Source organism: Stegostoma tigrinum, chromosome 3 (assembly GCF_030684315.1).
Source record: "Stegostoma tigrinum isolate sSteTig4 chromosome 3, sSteTig4.hap1, whole genome shotgun sequence".
Taxonomy (NCBI): Eukaryota; Metazoa; Chordata; class Chondrichthyes; order Orectolobiformes; family Stegostomatidae; genus Stegostoma; species Stegostoma tigrinum.
In genome coordinates, this window is record NC_081356.1 from 47,077,358 (window position 1) to 47,094,672 (window position 17,315).

The 17,315-nt window shown below is 41.3% G+C and overlaps 1 long non-coding RNA gene across 1 annotated transcript in view; it reads right to left on the minus strand.

The window, feature by feature from the left end:
- Positions 1-14,402, minus strand: part of LOC125451293 (uncharacterized) — a 45,814-nt gene extending 31,412 nt beyond the window's left edge. The window contains exon 1 of the long non-coding RNA XR_007247265.2: positions 14,307-14,402. This is a non-coding gene — a long non-coding RNA (uncharacterized LOC125451293). The remainder of the gene's footprint in view (positions 1-14,306) is intronic.
- Between the last annotated feature and the right edge of the window lie 2,913 nt (positions 14,403-17,315).

Consider the following 17,315-nt stretch of genomic DNA (forward strand, 5'->3'; position numbering starts at 1 on the left):
TCCTGTAAGTCCCTCCTTAACTACATTACGGGTCTACCTGCAGCAAAGAGACTGCAGCGGTTTGAGACAACAATTCGTCCATCTTTGAGGGCAACTAGGGATTCATAGCTACCAGCCAGACAGCAACCCCCAATCGCAACAGTCCCTGTCTTATTCAGTGTAGAAAGAAAATAGGTTGATGATCAGGAAACCATAACGGTAGCTATTTTTCAGGCTGTAGAAAGGTTTGAGTCAAAGTCTGTTGCAAGAGTGGTATTCAGACCCTTGCTGAGAGTAGAAATGAACAGCTCATTCTCACATTGGGAGTCTGTGACTTGTGAAGTACCAGAGGGATCAGTACTTGATGTCCAGCTGTTCACAGCATATACCAGTGATTTGAATGGGAGGACTAGACATAATTTTTCCAAATTTACAGAGGAACAAAGCCAAGCAGGAACATATAAAGCAGTTTCAGAATCTCAGCAGGTTTAGTGAACATTAATAGGTCACTGACGGCCAACATTCAGCTGTAGCAAGCTATTAGCATTTGTCACAAGGCTGGGGGTACAGTCACAGTGAAGTCTTGCTGCACTTATGGAGAAGTTTGTCTAGGCTGCACCTGGAGTGCTGCAATTTTGGTCTCCTCACCCCCAGAAGACACAACCATAGAAGGAGGGCAAAAATTCAGACATTTCCCCAGGATGGCAAATAAAATATTTTCACTATAAATTCAAGTGAACACATCCATCTTCAATTTTCAAAGGAGACCTGACTTTGTTTATCCTAACTTTACCTGTTGTAAGAACACAGGGACCTATTATCATTTTTCCAGTTAGTCTTTGGTTTCACTTAATCCTAACTGGATCCCTCAACCGACCAAAACTAGCCCCTCCTAGTTTAAACTATTCTTTGCCCTACTCTATTATTAAATGTCCAAATTTAGGAGAGTATAGGTTTAAGTTAAGGGGTAAAGATTTAAAAAGGGACCTAAAGGACAACTCTTTTCACACAGAGGGTGGTGTGTGGGGAATAAGCTACCAGAGGAAGTGGAGGCGGCTGGTACAATTTCAACATTTAAAAGGCGTCTGGATGGGTATAAGAATAGGAACGGTTTAAGAGGGATGTGGGCCAAATGCTCGCACATGGGACTAGATTTATTTAGGGTATCTGGTTGGCATGAATGACTTTGACTGAAGGGTCTGTTTTTATGATGTACATCTGACTCCATTACTCTAAATCCTGAGTATACTTCAGAAATTCCTTTCCGCTCTACTCCAACATAAAGTATCAAAAAATTGGAGGTGTCAGATGAGTTGAATAGTAGCAAATGGAATTCAATAGAGGTAAATATCAAGTGATGCACTTGGACAGGACAAGCAAGGCAAAGGTGAATGGTAGAACTTTGGGAAGCAGAGGGACCTTGGCATGTGTCGCCATTCCTTTCGGGATCAGGGCAGGTGAATAAAGTAGTTAAGATAGCAGAGAATTTAAAAGCAGGGAGGTTATGCTGGAAGTGTAGGTTAGATCACAGCTACAGTACTGTGCATAGTTCTGGAATCCACATTTCAGAAGGAATGAGAGCGCACTGGAGATGGTATGAAGGTGATTTACCAGGATGTTGCTTAGACTGGATAGTTGCAGTTATGACATGAAATTAGATAAACTGAGGTTGTTTTTAAGAGAAGTGATCAAGAGAGGATATGATTAAGAGGCATAAAATTATGAGGGTGTAATAACCAAGAGGCATGCATTTACAGTAAGGGCAGAAGCTTTAGAGAAGATATGAAGAAAACCTTTCCACTCAGGGTGGTGAGAATTTGGAACTCACTGTCTAAAGGGTAGTAAGAAGAATGAACCCTTTGTTTTTATAAATGTGTACTTGCAATGCCAAAGTATTTGGGTCAATTGCTAGATTTCGGTGGTTGCTTTCAAACTGGTGAAGAGAAAATGGACTGAAGAGCCTTCTTCTGTGCTACAAATCTCAACAACTCTATTCTTTTCTCTACATACTGATGTTAAACATTTTGAATTGTCAGCAACCAAAAAACCATTTCCTAATAAAGGCACTGGTTGCAGTTCTGTTGGATAGAGCCTGCTTCTCTTAAATAGGTGCTTCCTGCCTGGAACTGGGTCCAGAGTTCCAAAGATCTGAAGCCTTACCACCTGCACCACTCCCTAAGCTACACGTCGATCCTCCAGTTCCTCCCATCTCCATTTTCACTTGGGCTACTCTCACTAGAAACACTCAAATAAAGGAGCAGAACTATTTTTTGGTCATTGTTTCATGCAGAACAGAATAAGATTCCAGAAGATTGAACACATGCAGCAATAGTTTCTGCGAGAAAGTCAAGTACTACAGATTTAAGGCGTAACCAGATCATAGATTATTAACACAGTATCCTTACAGTGTGGAAACAGGCCCTTCAGCCCTCCAAGTCCACACCGACCCTTAGAACATCCCACCCAGACCCATCCCCCTATAACCCACCTAAGCTACACATCCCTGAACACTATGGGCAATTTAGCATGGCCAACCTACCTAACCTGCACATCTTTGGACTGCAGGAGGGAACCGGAGTACCTGGAGAAAACCCACGCAGACACAGGGAGAACGTGCACACTCCACGGACAGTCATCAGAGGGTGGAACTGAATCCAAGTCCCTGGCGCTGTGAGACAGCAATGCTAACCACTGAGCCCACTAGAAATGAAACAGGGCCAGGTATAAACAAAACAAGAATAGATGTGAACGATCAGGCAATAAATATTGTTATATTATAAATTTAAAAGCATGGTTAAAATTAACTAACAGCAGCTCCTATGAAAGGAAGAGTTAACTGCACCATAATAGTGTCAACATCAAAAGAAAAAGGAAACAGCAGCAACAATTTAGTGAAGAATTCTTTCTAACCCTGTATTTAAACAGCCAGAAAAGGGAATTTCTTCTAATGGCTCATTCCTCATACAAGGTCCAGAGCAGAAAACAGAAGAAAAAGCTGGGAAACAAGAAGGCATAATATACACATGCTTTAAGATAATGGAGAAAGAAAAGAAGCATATTAAGTACTGGTGTTGTAAAAACCAGAAGTAGACTTCGATAGGCTGGGAATAGAACTTTTGAAAAGACAATGGATAAATGGTAACAACAGTTTAAAACAGGTTTTGAAACAACTGAGTGTTCAAAGTTCATAAAAGAAATAATCTGCTGAATAAACAACCCATGGATGAATTGAAGACAAAAATATTGGCTATAAGAAAAAAAAAGAAATGCCATACAATACCACATGGACAGCAAGGAAAAGCATGACAGCAGATTAGGAGAAAGGTCAAATAAACAATTAAGAAGGGAAGGTTTTGTAAAACTAAAAGCTGCAAAATATTCTACAGACCCTGAGAAAAGGCAGAACGGAAATAGTGTGATTCAGGAAACAGACTGGATAAAAATCACAGGGTGATACCAAAAATGGATAATGTTAATTACAATGTTTCAGTATTTACCAAGGAGACTGATCAGGTGGACAATATCAAACAATTAAGTTAGGGATGATTAAAATAACAAGGCAGTGTCACCTCCTAAACAGAAGGTCCCAGGTTCAATACCCACTTCCGGACTTCAGCACAAAAATCAAAGCTGACACTGCAGCATCAGAGATTGACTCAGTATGGTAAATTATAAATTGTTGCATTGTTGGATGAATTATAGTCACCCACCTTTTGTCTATCCTTTTTTAAAGCATTAAAATCACGTTTGACGTTTTCCAATCTACCAGAACTGCCCCAGACTCCAGCAACTTTTGGTAAATTACCACAAGCGCATTTGGTATTTCCCAGTCATCTCTTAGTACCCTGGAATACATTCCATCAGGACCAAGGGACTTACCTATCTTCAGCCCCATTAGCTTGCCCAATACTACCTCTTCAGTGATAATGGTTGTCTCTAGGTCATCACCTGCCATAGCTTCCTTGTCAATTAATGGAAGACACAAACAAAATGCCAATGAGAAGATCAACAAAATACCTTCAATGCCCCAGCCATTTCTTCATTTCCCATCGTTGAAGCCCCCTTCTCCTCATCCTAAGGACCAATGTTCATGTTAGCCACTCTGTTTAATTTGCAGAAATGTTTGCTGTTTTTATATTCTGCGTTACTTTATTCAATCTATTTTAAAACTTTCTTTATAGCTTTTATCCCCGTGGCTTTTCGTTAATCCTTTAACTATTTCCCAAATCTCTAGTTTCCCCTCGAATCTTTGCCATTTTGTAAGTATTAGTTTTCAATTTGACACCCTCCTTTATTTCCTTAGTTATCCTTGGCTGATTATCCCTTTTCCACATTTGCTGAACACTGGAAATCACTTTGAATGTCACAAAGCTATACAGTATGGAAACAAATTGTTAAGTTAACTCATCCATCCAGACTAGATAACCTAAATAAATCTCATCCTATGTGCCAGCATTTGCCCGATACCTCACTAAACCCTTCTATTCATTTGCCCAAATGTCTTTTACATGTTGTATCTGCATCTGTCTCCACCACTTCTTTTGACAACTTATTCCATATATGCAGCACCCTCTGCATGAAAAACATTGACCAAGTCCCTTTTAAATTTTTCCCCTCTTAACTTAGAGGTATGCCTTATAGCTTTCGAGCCCCCACCCTAAGGAAAAGACTTTGGCTATTCATCCTATCCATGCTCGTCATGATTTTAAAAACATCCACAGTTCGCCTCCTTTGCTGTGGGGATAAACAGCCCCAGCCTATTTAGCCTCTCCCTATTAGCTCAAACCCTCCAGCCCTGGCACCATCCTTGTAAACTTTTTCTGAACCCTTTTAGGTTTCACAACATCCTTTCCATAGCAGGGGGTTCAGAATTGAATGCAGTATTCCAAAAGTCGTCTAACTAACATTTGTACAGCCACAACACAAATCCCCAACCTCCATTCTCAATATACTGACCAATAAAGACAAGTATACCAAACATCATCTTCACGGTCCAGTCTACCTGTGACTCTACTTTCAACAAACTGTGAACATGCACTTCAAGGTCTCTATTCAGCAGTATTCCCCAGGTCCTTACCATTAAAGTGTACAAGTCCTGCCATGATTTGCAGCACCTCACATTTATCTAAATTAAACTCCACCTGCCGCTCCACAGGCCACTGGCCCATCTGATTAAAGTCTCCTTACTGAGGTAACTTCCTTGGCTGTCCACTACACCAATTTTGGTGTCATCTACAAACTTACTCACCATACGACTTACGTTCACATCCAAATCATTTATATAAGAAGTGACTTAAAGCAGTAGACATAGCACTGAACCTTGCGGCACAACTCTAGTCACAGGCTTCCAGTCTGAAAAGCAACCTGTCTCCCTTCACGCCAATTCTGCATCCAATGGCTAGTTCTCCCCTGTATTCTATGTGATCTAACCATCCTACCATGAGGAATCTTTTCAAATGCCTTACTGAAGTCCATATACATCATAGAAGTTTCTGGAAGCTCAGCAGGTCTGGCAGCATTGGTGAAGGGAAAAAAAAATCAGAGTTAATGTTTCAGGTCCGGTGACCCTTCCTTAGAAGGGTCAGAGTTCTGAGGAAGAATCACTGGGCCCGAAACAATAACTGATTTGTTTTTTTCACCGATGCTGCCAGACCAGCTGAGCTTCCAGAAACTTCTGTTTTTGTTACCGATTTGCAGCATCCGCAGTTGTTCTGCTCCCCGCGCCCACCCCCCAATAAACCATATCTACCGCTCTGTCTTCAATGTTCTTTGTTACTTCTTCAAACATAAACCTCAATCAAGACAGATGGTTTCCCCACACACAAAACCAAGTTGACTGTCCCTAATTGATTAGTACACAACAAAGTATGGTATTTACAAGCGGTACAGGCAGATCATGGTAAATCAGCCCTCCACTGTTCCTTAACTGTCTCATTATATAGTGTTTGCTCCAAATCCTTCCACGTCCCATTACAGTTTTTTTTTTAAGTACAAGACAGTTTTACCTTTTCAACCATACTATGATCGCTTCTGAGAAGATCCCCAACTAGGAGATCATAATTATTCTTGTCTCATTACACAGGACCAGATAGGATAGCTTGCACCCTTGCAGGTTCCATTACTTAGTGTTCTCGAACAGCATCACAAATACAAGCTATGAACTCCTCCAAAAAGGCTGCCATGGCCAACATGGCTTGACCAAAATGTACATCAAAATCCTACATGTTAATTGCTGTACCATTTTGACACGTAGTTTTTTTTTTATTTATTGCCCACCCCACCAATGTTATTATTTAGTAGCATATAGACTACACCCAGTGACATTTTCCCTAATTTCTATCCACACTGAATCAACCTTTTTCTCCATAGAACCAACATCATTTCACTCCTGCCCTGAAGTCATCCTTAAATATCAGAGCCACACCACCTCCCTTTCCTATCTGTCTGTCCTTACAACTAGTCTGATGGAGTTAAATGTTTAACTCCAAGTCATAATCACCCTACAACCTCGACCCTATAATGACCACTAAGTCATATCCATTCGCAATCATTTGTACCATTAACTCATTTGCTTTGTTTGAAATGCCATGAACATTCAGGTAAGGCGGTGTTATGCTAGTTTTTATACCTTTTTGAACCCTAATACCTCAACCAGAAGAACCTTCATTTAAAAACATTATTTTTGTCAATACCTGGATTCCACTCATCTTAGTCAATAAGAAGCAACAAGTAGCCGAGCAGTGTAGCACTACTTGGTTCTCTTTTTCCTCAAGCCTTCAGCCATTCTAGCTGCCATAGGTTTCAGCCTCCCCTTAGGCTTCCTACCCTGCCAAACTAAATTAAAGTCAACCCAACAGTGCAAGTAAAAACCACCTGCAAGAATATTGGCCTGTGAGTGCGTGATGTCTCACCAGCGATGCTCTGTACAAATTATACAAATGTTACAATGGTGAACAGCACCCACATCTTATATTCATGTATGATTCATAATTGCTAGCTCTTTTGTATTGATCTTCCCCGTTAATTTAACCACTTACTTGCCCCGACGTTGCACAGATAGAATTGTGAAGTTAATGACCCAAACTTTCACGGCAGAAATGTGATACCTGTACAGAATACTTTTGAATAGGGAACAACACTATGATTTCTTTAAACCATTTTCTTCTCAGTTCTGAAGTAATATATCTTTCACTCACTGACTAATCTAGCCTATCTACCTGTACAGATTCATTCCATCATTAACCTTTTCATGAAAGACAGACAAACTCTGAAATAACAGTGTATACATCAGCAAGAACATAAATCTTTTAGAAGGATAAACATGGAAGGTTACGTAATGTTCACAGAATCCTTTTCACAAACCACAAAAATCGAAATGGCCCAGCCTCAGTTCAGAAATCTTGCTTTAGATGGAAAATTTTAAAAATATATTGTGAAAAGCACTTAGTTGTTACAACTTGGTGTTTATGCATCCTGAGAAAAATCATCCAAAAATTTAAAATTTTACTAAATACAGAAGCCAATGACTGACACTATCGAGTGCGCAATAAGATGTTACACTTCCAAGTCTACGCAGACCACTGAACTGCTCCATTTGAGTCATCAGCTGACATTTGAAAGAATAAGGGGAGGTGGTTTTGCTGTGAAGTCAAATAACTTTACTATTTGGTTCTTAACGCTTCTCCGTCTTTCCCCCCCCTCCCCACCCCCACTTAGAACTTTACTCCATTAATATTGTGTATACACATTCATTACCTAAATACTATTTGATCGATGACCTGCTTTTGCTACTACCTTCCATTCCGAAGGAAAACCAGAAGAGAAGAATTCAGCTCAATGGACTCTAGAGTTTAAAAACCAAATGGAAAAACACACCGATGCTTCATCGGAGGCTGCACTGATGCTACCCAGCATGGTAACAAAAACATCTGTGTACAAACCAGCTTGATGAGCCAACCAACCCTCCACCCTGTTCGTTAGGATTACAGGAAAATGGAAAACTTCAGAACATTTCCACCCTCCTAGAAGTTTAAGATGCTATTCTTTTCCCTCAGTGCACAATGGCACATAGAAGTTATTTAACCCCTCGATACTTTACTTCTATTCAATGAGAATGTGACTGCTATATGGCTAACTTCACAAATCCATTTTTGCCCCAAACATACCTTATTATCTTCAGCTAGTTCTTAAAAGTAACAAGTGGTCTAGGGTTTTATTGCCATTTTATAAATAAATTGAAAACTTTAACACTTCACATGAAACGTTTCACAATTTCAACTAAGATAATGCTTGCTCTAGCATTCTAACTAAACCCCTCATCCTAGACTCCACATCTAATGGGGATAGTTTCTTCCACAGTCAAGCTTGAAATCATCTGACAGACTGATCAAGTCAACCAATCATCAGATTACAACCTTGGAGGATTATATTTTAGTCAAGGTTTTGTTTTTGAAGCTGGCATCCATCTGTGAAAGGGTATTGTTACATACAGTGGTTTGAGCAGGGGAAGGTAGGAAGAGGTTTACATGGAACAGTTCAATCAAATAACTTGTTTCCATTCAATAAATTCTTTAAAAAAATCTAGGTCCAGAAGGTAGGATGATAAGTAAGGAGGAGGTTTTTTTAAAAATTAATTTTAAACCAAGTTTGATTTTAATCCAAAATGTTAAATTCAGAGAAAGTGAAGAGTCCATGATGGACAGAATTTTTCAATTAATTGAACCCAAAACCACAAGTGATTGCACTTTGAGGGCAATTCACGATATCCTGACAGTTACTTGTATAGCATCTTTAAAGTAATTAAATAGCTGGAGGTGTTTCACAAGCACAGTAAAAGAAAAACAGACAGCAAGTCACATCAGGTGCAATGAGATAAGACAAAAGCCCTGTTAAAGCACTAGGTGTAGAGGTCTGACAGGAGGAGAATGGGTTTATGGATGAAATCCCAGAGCTTCACATCAAGGTGAGTGGATGCATAGTCACCATTGCTGAAGCCATTAAAATCAGGAATATTCTGAAGTCAAATATTCCAGAATTAGGATCCAGAGGTGACGAAAGGTATGAATTTTGCTTTTGTTAGAAAAAAAACAAAGATGTGAATTTTAACATCAATACATTATTTCACTGAGACCCAACATAGGTCAGTGAGCACAGGAGTGTTTGGGGTCAGTCAAGAGATAGAAAACAGACTTAAGGGTGACCAGGTTTTCAAAGGGCTGAAGGTGAAGGGCAAGCCAGGAGTATGCCTAGAGAAACAAATATACATTGAGCAGTTCATTAGATATAAACATAGTTCTTAAGGTTAAAAGAATCAAAGGGTATGGAGAGAAAATGGGAACAGGGCCTCAAGTTGGACAATCATCCATTACCACACCGAATAGCAGTGCAGTGCATGCTCATATGGACTTAACTTCCACTTCCGATTTTCTATACTTCAACACTGACAGCAGCTTATATAGCGTGCTAGATTAGATGCTGCTATGAATGTGTAAATGGGTGGTCTTAATAAGGGTGTGGAAAAGACCTCAGAAGCATGTTTTTTCTCCTTTTCATCTGTGGGATGTGAACGTCACTAGCTGGCCAACATCTCTTGCTCATCCCTATCTGCCCTTGAGAAGGTGGCGGTGAGCGGCCTTTTGGAACTGCTGCAGTCCATCAGCTGTAAGTTGACCGAGAATACTAGTAGGGACGGAATTTCAGGATTTTGACACGGCAACAGTGAAGGAACAGCAATATATTTCCAAGCCAGGACGGTGAGTATCTTGACAAGGTGCCGCACAGGAGGCCTCTAAGCAACACAGGGGTCCATGGTGCTCGAAGCAAAGTACTAGCATGGATAGAAGCTTAGCTACCTGGCAGAAAGCAGAGAGTGGGGATAAAAGGATCCTACTCTGGATGGCAGTCAGTGACAAGTCGTGTTCCGCAAGGGTCAGTGCTGGGACTACAACTTTACACTTTTATATATAAAAGATCGAGATGAAGGAGCTGTGGGCATTCTGGCTACATTTGCAAATGATACAAAGACAGGTGGAGGGACAGGGTAGTTTGGAGGATGCGAGAAGGCTGCAGATGGATTTAGTCAAGTTAGGGCAGTGGGCAAAGAAGTGGCAGATGGATTACAATGTGAGAAAGTGTGAGGTCATGCACTTTGCTAAGAAGAATAAAAGCATGGACTATTTTCTAAGTGGGGAGAAAATTCAGAAGTCTGAAGTGCAGAGCCTTGGGAATTCTAGTCCAGGATTCTCTCAAGGTAAACTTGCAGGTTGAGTAAATAGTCAGGAAGGCAAATTGCAATGCTGGCATTTACTTTTGTAAGATCAAGAATATAAAAGCAGGGATGTATGTCTGAGGCTCTATAAGACTCTGTTAAGATATAGGGCCCAGAAATGCAGAAAATACTGAATATGGCCTGACCAAAGATGTACTCGCCCTGAACTGGGTTCAGAATGAAAAGCTTAACATACGATTAATGTTTGAGGTCTGCAGACCTCTACTCGATGGAATTTAAGAGGATGGGTGGTGGGTGGGTTGAGGGGAAAAAAAAGAGATCTAATTGAAACTTATAGAACACAGAACAGCCTGGACAGAGTGGATATTGGGAAAAGGTTTCCATTGGTAGGAGATTAGGACCCAGAGGGCACAGCCTTCTACTAAAGGGATGACCTTTTAGGGTGAACGGCGATGAGGAGAAACTTCTTCAACCGAGTGGTGAATCTATGGAATTCACAGCCATAGAAGGTTACTGAGGTGAGACCATTGAGTATATTTAAGACAGAGATAGATAGGTTCTTGTTTCTCAAAAGGGAGAGGATTATGGAAAGAATGAATTAATGCATGAATGTGTCAATCAATAAATAAAATCAGGTGAATGGGCTGAGAAGCCTATTAGCCATGTTGAGCGATGGAATAGACTCAATGGGCTGAATGGCCTAATTTCTCTATGTCTTTTGATCATATGTTGATAGTCTGAGATTCAACGATGGTAATACCACTGAATGTCAAGGGATGTTGGTTAGATTGTCTCATACTGGAGAATCATAGCCTGGCATTTTGGTGGTACCAATGTCACTTTCTACTTGTCAGGCCAAGCCTGGATATTATCCAGATCTCACTGCATTTGAGCATTGACTCCTTCAGTACGAGGAGTCACGAATGGTGTTGACCATGTTTCTCTGATCATGATTGCACATCACTACTTCTGACCTTATGGTGGAGGGAAGGTCAATGATGAAGTAGCTGAAGATGGTTGGGCCTAGGACATGACCCTGAGGAACTCCTGCAGAAACGTTCTGGAGCTGAGACGATTGACCCCCCCACAACCACGACCATCGTCCTTTTTGTCGTCAGGTATGACTCCAACTACCAAAAAGTTTGCCCCCCATACCCACTGATTCCAGGTTTGCTAGGGCTCTTTGATTCCACACACTGTTGAATGCAGCCCTGTTATCAAGGGCTGTCAATCTCACTTCTGGAATTCTGCTCTTTTATCCATGTTTGCACCAAAGCTGTAATGAGGTCAGGGGTCAAGTGGCTCTAGCGGAACCCAAATTGGGCATCACCGAGCAGGTTATTGTTGAGCAGGAGCAGCTTAATAGGGCTGTTGATGACAGCTTCCATCATTTTACTGATGATTGCAGGTTGTTGGGGCAGTAATTGGCCCGGGTTGGATCTGTCCTGCTTTTTGTATATAGCATATACTTGGGCAAAATTTTTCACACTGTCGAGTAGATATCAATGTTGTAACTGTACTGGAACATCTTGGCTTGGGGAGCAGCAAGTTCTGGAGCACAAGCCTTCAGTCCTATTGCCAGAAAGTAGTCAGGGCCTGTAGCCTTTGCAGTAGACAGTGTCTCCAACCATTTCTTGATATGGAGGAATGAATCCAATTGGTTGAAGACTGGTATCTGTAATACTGGGGACCAGTGGAGGAGGCCAAGATGGATCATCCACTCAACACTTATGGCTGAAGATTGCTGCAAATGCTTCAACATTATCTTTTGCACTGACATGCTGGGCTCTTCCATCATTGAGGATGAGGATATTTGTGGAGCTTCCACTTCTAGTGAGTTATTTAGTTCCCATCCACCATTCACGACTGGATGTGGCAGGGCTGCACAGCTTGGATCTGATCCACTGCGGGATCATTTAGCTCTACCTATCACTTGTATGCCAAACAGCGAAAGCAGCAAGTAGTCCTGTTTGGTGGCTTCACCAGGTTGATACATCATTTTCAGATTATGCCTGCAGCTGCTCCTGGCATGCCCTCCCTCACTCTCCATTGAATCAGGGCAAATCCCCTGGCTCGATGGTTACGGTTCAGTGGGGGAAATATGCCAGGCACATCCTACACCAGAAAAGGACACCCAGATTGGAAACTGCCTGGTTTATCTCAGTTTCCAGGGAGAGGGATGAAGTTAGTAACTATGGAATTTCATACAGAAACAGAAAACAACAGTCTTCCCAACATAAAAACCAAAAGAACTGCAGATGCTGTAAATCAAGAACAAAAACAGAGTTGCTGGAAAACCTCAGCAGGTCTAGCAGCATCTGTGATGGAAAAGAAAGAGTTAACATTGAGTCTGGTGACCCTTCCTCTGGGCTGATCGTGGCTGGGAAAACATCTGTTTATATGCAGATAAAAAAGGGAAGTGAGTGGGGTAGGGAATAAACGATAGGATAGAGCCCAAACAGAGAAGGACACTTGGACAAAGGAGTTGCTAACAATCTGGCTGGGAGGGGGGAGTAGTTTTTAAATGGGGACTGTTAGTGACTAACACAGCGGGTGTATAGTGGCAGGCTATGCAGTGACAAGGCCTGGCGTGTGGCGTGGGAAGCTGGGACAGGAGGAGAGTTTAGGCCCCAGAAGTATTGAACTCAATAGGGAGTCCAGAGGGCTGTAAGATCCCCAAGCAGGAAATGAGGTGTTGTTCCTCCAGGTTGCATTGGGCTTCACTGGAACACTGTAGCGAGCCGGAGACAGATGTTGGCCAGGGAGCCATTTCAATGCACCACCTTGCCCCCTGGCCAACATCTGTCTCCGACTTGCTACAGTGTTCCAGTGAAGCCCAACGCAACCTGGAGGAACAGCACCTCCTTTTCCATTGGGGACCCTATAGGCCACCAGACTCAATATTGAGTTAAATAATTTTAGGGCCTAAACACTCATGTCCCACCACTCCCACCCTACACACCAGGCCTTGTTGCCACAGTGAATAACAAGGGGTGTGTAGTGGCAGGCTAACAACAACTATTCACCCTCCCGGCCTGATCAATAACAACTCCTTTGTCTGTCCAAATGTTTCTCTCTCTCTCTCTCTCTCTCTCTCTTTGGGCTGTATCCTAACATTTACTCCCTACCCCACCCACCTCCCTATTTTCTGCATATAAACTGACATTTTCCCAGCCACCATCAGTTCTGAGAAAGGGTCACCAGACCTGAAATGTTAATTCTGTTTTCTCCTTCAGATGTTGCCTGACCTGCTGAGTCTTCCTAATGTCATATGGTACAAGTCATTTTGTTTGTATCAGAAATCCTTCAATTTCACAAGCCTAGTTAACAATTTAAATTTAAATGTTCTGTAACTCTCATTCATATAACTGCAACTAAGACAAATATTTAGATAATGTTTCAAACCTACACTCATACAACATACATGAGGCCCTTCAGACCACTGTGTCTTGTATGGTGGTAAAATGTACTCTAGTCCCACTTTCCAACACTAGGTTGAAATGTGCTCAAAAGAGAGCAATAAATACTACATCAAAACAACCACTTTTTAAAATCAACTCTCCCCATTTCCCAATAGTCAGTTATCCCTTTACTTCTCGCTTGTTAGATTAGGGACAGAAAACGTACCTGAAAATGCTAGATAGGAGCCGGCCCAACACCCGAAGAATGATCATTCCCAGACATTTTGGCTGTTATGGTACATATATGGGGAGAGTGGTTACGGGTGGAGATGGTGTGATCTTGGTGGGGGCGGGGGTAAGTGAGTAGCACTTTTCAAACACTTCTGGTGGAAGGATAAATAAAGCAGTGGGACTGATTACACAAAGAGTTGAACTACAGACGGAAGGATATTGTTTGTATCGGGGACTAATATCCCTGGTCACGCATTTGAAGTGAAGCCGTAAGAAAGGGAGAGGTTTTCCCGCACCCTTGGAGCTGATCGGAGATGGGGGAGGGGGTTTCCGCAGCGGCTCTCATCCTCCTCTCTCCGATCACAGCCATTCGGCTGCCTATTTTCTCTCCACTAACGTTTCCCCGCGTACCCGCCGCAGCAGCTTTATTTTCAGACATTTGAAAGTACTTTTCATATTTCGTTTACCTCCACCGACAACGAATACTATTAAAGATTACCCATCACGCAACGACACCAACTCCGCCTGAGACACAGTACTAACAAATTGGTCGAAGCCACGCCTGCGCACCACCCACTCCGGAGGTGCATGCGTGGAAATTGAATGGCAGGAACTCCCTAATGAAACGAAAAACCGTTAGGTTAAAATAGCATCAGAGATAATGGGAACTGCAGATGCTGGAGAATTCCAAGATAATAAAATGTGAGGCTGGATGAACACAGCAGGCCAAGCAGCATCTCAGGAGCACAAAAGCTGACGTTTCGGGCCTAGACCCTTCATCAAAGAGGTTAAAATAGCAGTTCGTTACATTCAGCTGACCGTCCCGTTAAATATCAATATCCCGTCCGTTACGTTCAAATGTCCCACCCATTAGATCCAAATATCTGTGTGTTAGATTTCATGTTCCACCCATTAGAATCAAATATCCCGAGTTATTAGATTTGAATATCCTATTTTTATTCAAACGTCTCACGCGTTCGATTCAAATAATCCATTTGTTGGGTTTAAGTATCCTGCGTTGAATTTAAATATTCTAGCCCTTAGGTTTAAATGTCCTATCTCTTAAGTACAAAAGTCCCGCATATTAGATCGAAATACCCCATCCGTTAGATTCAAATTCCAGCCATTCGATTTATATGTCCCACTGCTAGGATTCAAATTCTGGAACATTAGCTTTAAATCTCTCACCCATTAGATTCTAACATCCCACCTATTTAATGCCACTATCTCATCCGCTACACTCAATTATTCCATCTCTCAGATACAAATATCCCAGCTAACAGGCTGAAATATTGAGATAACAAGGTGGAGAGCCGGATGAATACAGCAAACCAAGCGACATCAGAGGAGCAGGAAGGCTGACGTTTCAGACCTAGACCCTTCTTCAGAAATATTATGTATGTTAGGTTTAAATATCTCACCTCTAAAGTTAAAAATATCTGGTGCATAATAGTGTATTAATAAAATAGAGAAAGACTGCAGAAAGCAACGGAGCGAAGGGATTTGGGCATCTTTGTCCGTGAATCACAAAAGACGGGTCAGCAGATACAGGGAAAGTCATTGTTTCAAAGGGAATGAAATATGAAAGTAGTAAAGTTTTGCTAAAACGTACAAGGCATTAGCCAGACCTCAGCTAGAATATTGTGAATAATTTTGAACTGCATATCTAAGGAAAATATACTAGTATTGGGAAGCAGTCCAGAGAAATTTCACTGGGCTGACAACAGGTACGGAGGGACCATCTTATGGGCACAGGTTGAGTAGATTGGGTTTGTCCTCATAGAAATATAGAAGAATAAGAGATAGTTGACGGAGCCTAGTGTCCGAGAACACATTGTCAAAATAAGGGATCACACATTTAAATGAGGTGAGGAGGACTTTCTTTTCTCAGAGGGTAGTGAACCTCTGGAATCTTTTATCTTAAACGGTTGTTGAGCTAAGTAGTCAAGTATATTCAAGGCTGGGATAGACAGATTTTTAATCAGTAAGGGAATCAAGGGTATTATAGGGGGAAGCGCAGGAATGTGGAATTGAGGGTTATCAGATCAGTCATGAATCCAGTGAATGGCAGGGGAGACCCAATGGGCTGAATGACATACTTCTATTCTTATGTCTTACTCATGGCCATTAAACTCAATATCATGCCTATTGTATTTAAATAACCTGCCTATTAAATTCAAATTCACTGTAATCTCCCATCCCAGGCATTAGATTCAAATCTCCTGCCTATTAAATTCCAATATCACACCTGTTTGATGTCTATTAGACATGGCAATCAGGGGTTATTCACAATCTATGGTTAACAATGCACGCATTTATAAAGTTCAAAATCAAGCATTTAATGTGGTGTTTTCAATTATCAAAATAACTGATTTAAAATTGGGTCACTGGTCCACCTCAAAAGTGAAAGATCAGTTTTCATCTTTTTCATGCTTATGGCCTGTAGAAATTGTAGAATGTAAGTAATGAGAAATTTTAAAAATGCATAATAATTTTGGCAGCATGCCGGTTCAGTGGGTAGCACTGCTGCCTCAAAGCACCAGGAGCCCAGGTTCCATTCTACCCTCAGGCAACTGTAGATCAGGTGGGTTATAAAGGAATGGGCCTGGGTGGGATAGCCAAGGGTCAGTGTGGATTTGTTGAGCCAAAGGGCCTGTTTCCACATTGTAGAGATTCTATAATAAGAATGGAATTAAATATTGAAGAAGAAATTCAAGTTCAGTATTCACCTTTTGTTGTCTCTTATTGAATTTTAATGGTCCTGATTTTTTTGTAAAGATCCCTTCAAGATAGATTTTAAAAGATGCTGAAAAGCAAGACAAACTGTTGCTTTGGGCTGAAATACATTCTTCAAATGAGGTCTTTTGGATCTTAAAAGTAAAATTTCCACATACAACCTAAAATAATTTCTCATGAACTGGGGAGATGTTGGAGTGATTAGGACCAGGCATGGATAAAATTAACACCCATTTATGACTCTCTCTTGCTCAAATGAAAAGATATATTCTGTTGTTTGCTGCAAAATGGCTGCCTTGCTGAGTGTCAGTGTTTTCAGGAATTAGCAATTGCCCTTTGTATGCTATGTAATAATGTGAGATCTATATGCTTGTAACTGAACAGCGACAGTGGTTCATTGAACTTTGTGCAACAGATGGTAAGAGATGACACCTCACTTGGAGCCCGACAGACCCAGTGTCCAGTCCCACATGATCTGACATCACTGTGACTCAACTCCTTTTGCACATGTGCAGTAGCTCAACTCACAGTATAGTTACAATTCCATTTATATATCTTCCCCAAAGATCTCCTTTCCTGATTCTCCTTTCTACTAACAACATTGCACCATGGACAGGCAACATTTTTATTTCACTTATCCCACACTCAATTCCCCACCATACCTCACAGGTTGCTTGTGCTTTAGGAACCAATCATAGATGGAGTGAAATTACAGCTTTTGATTGTGGTTGGTGTATGGG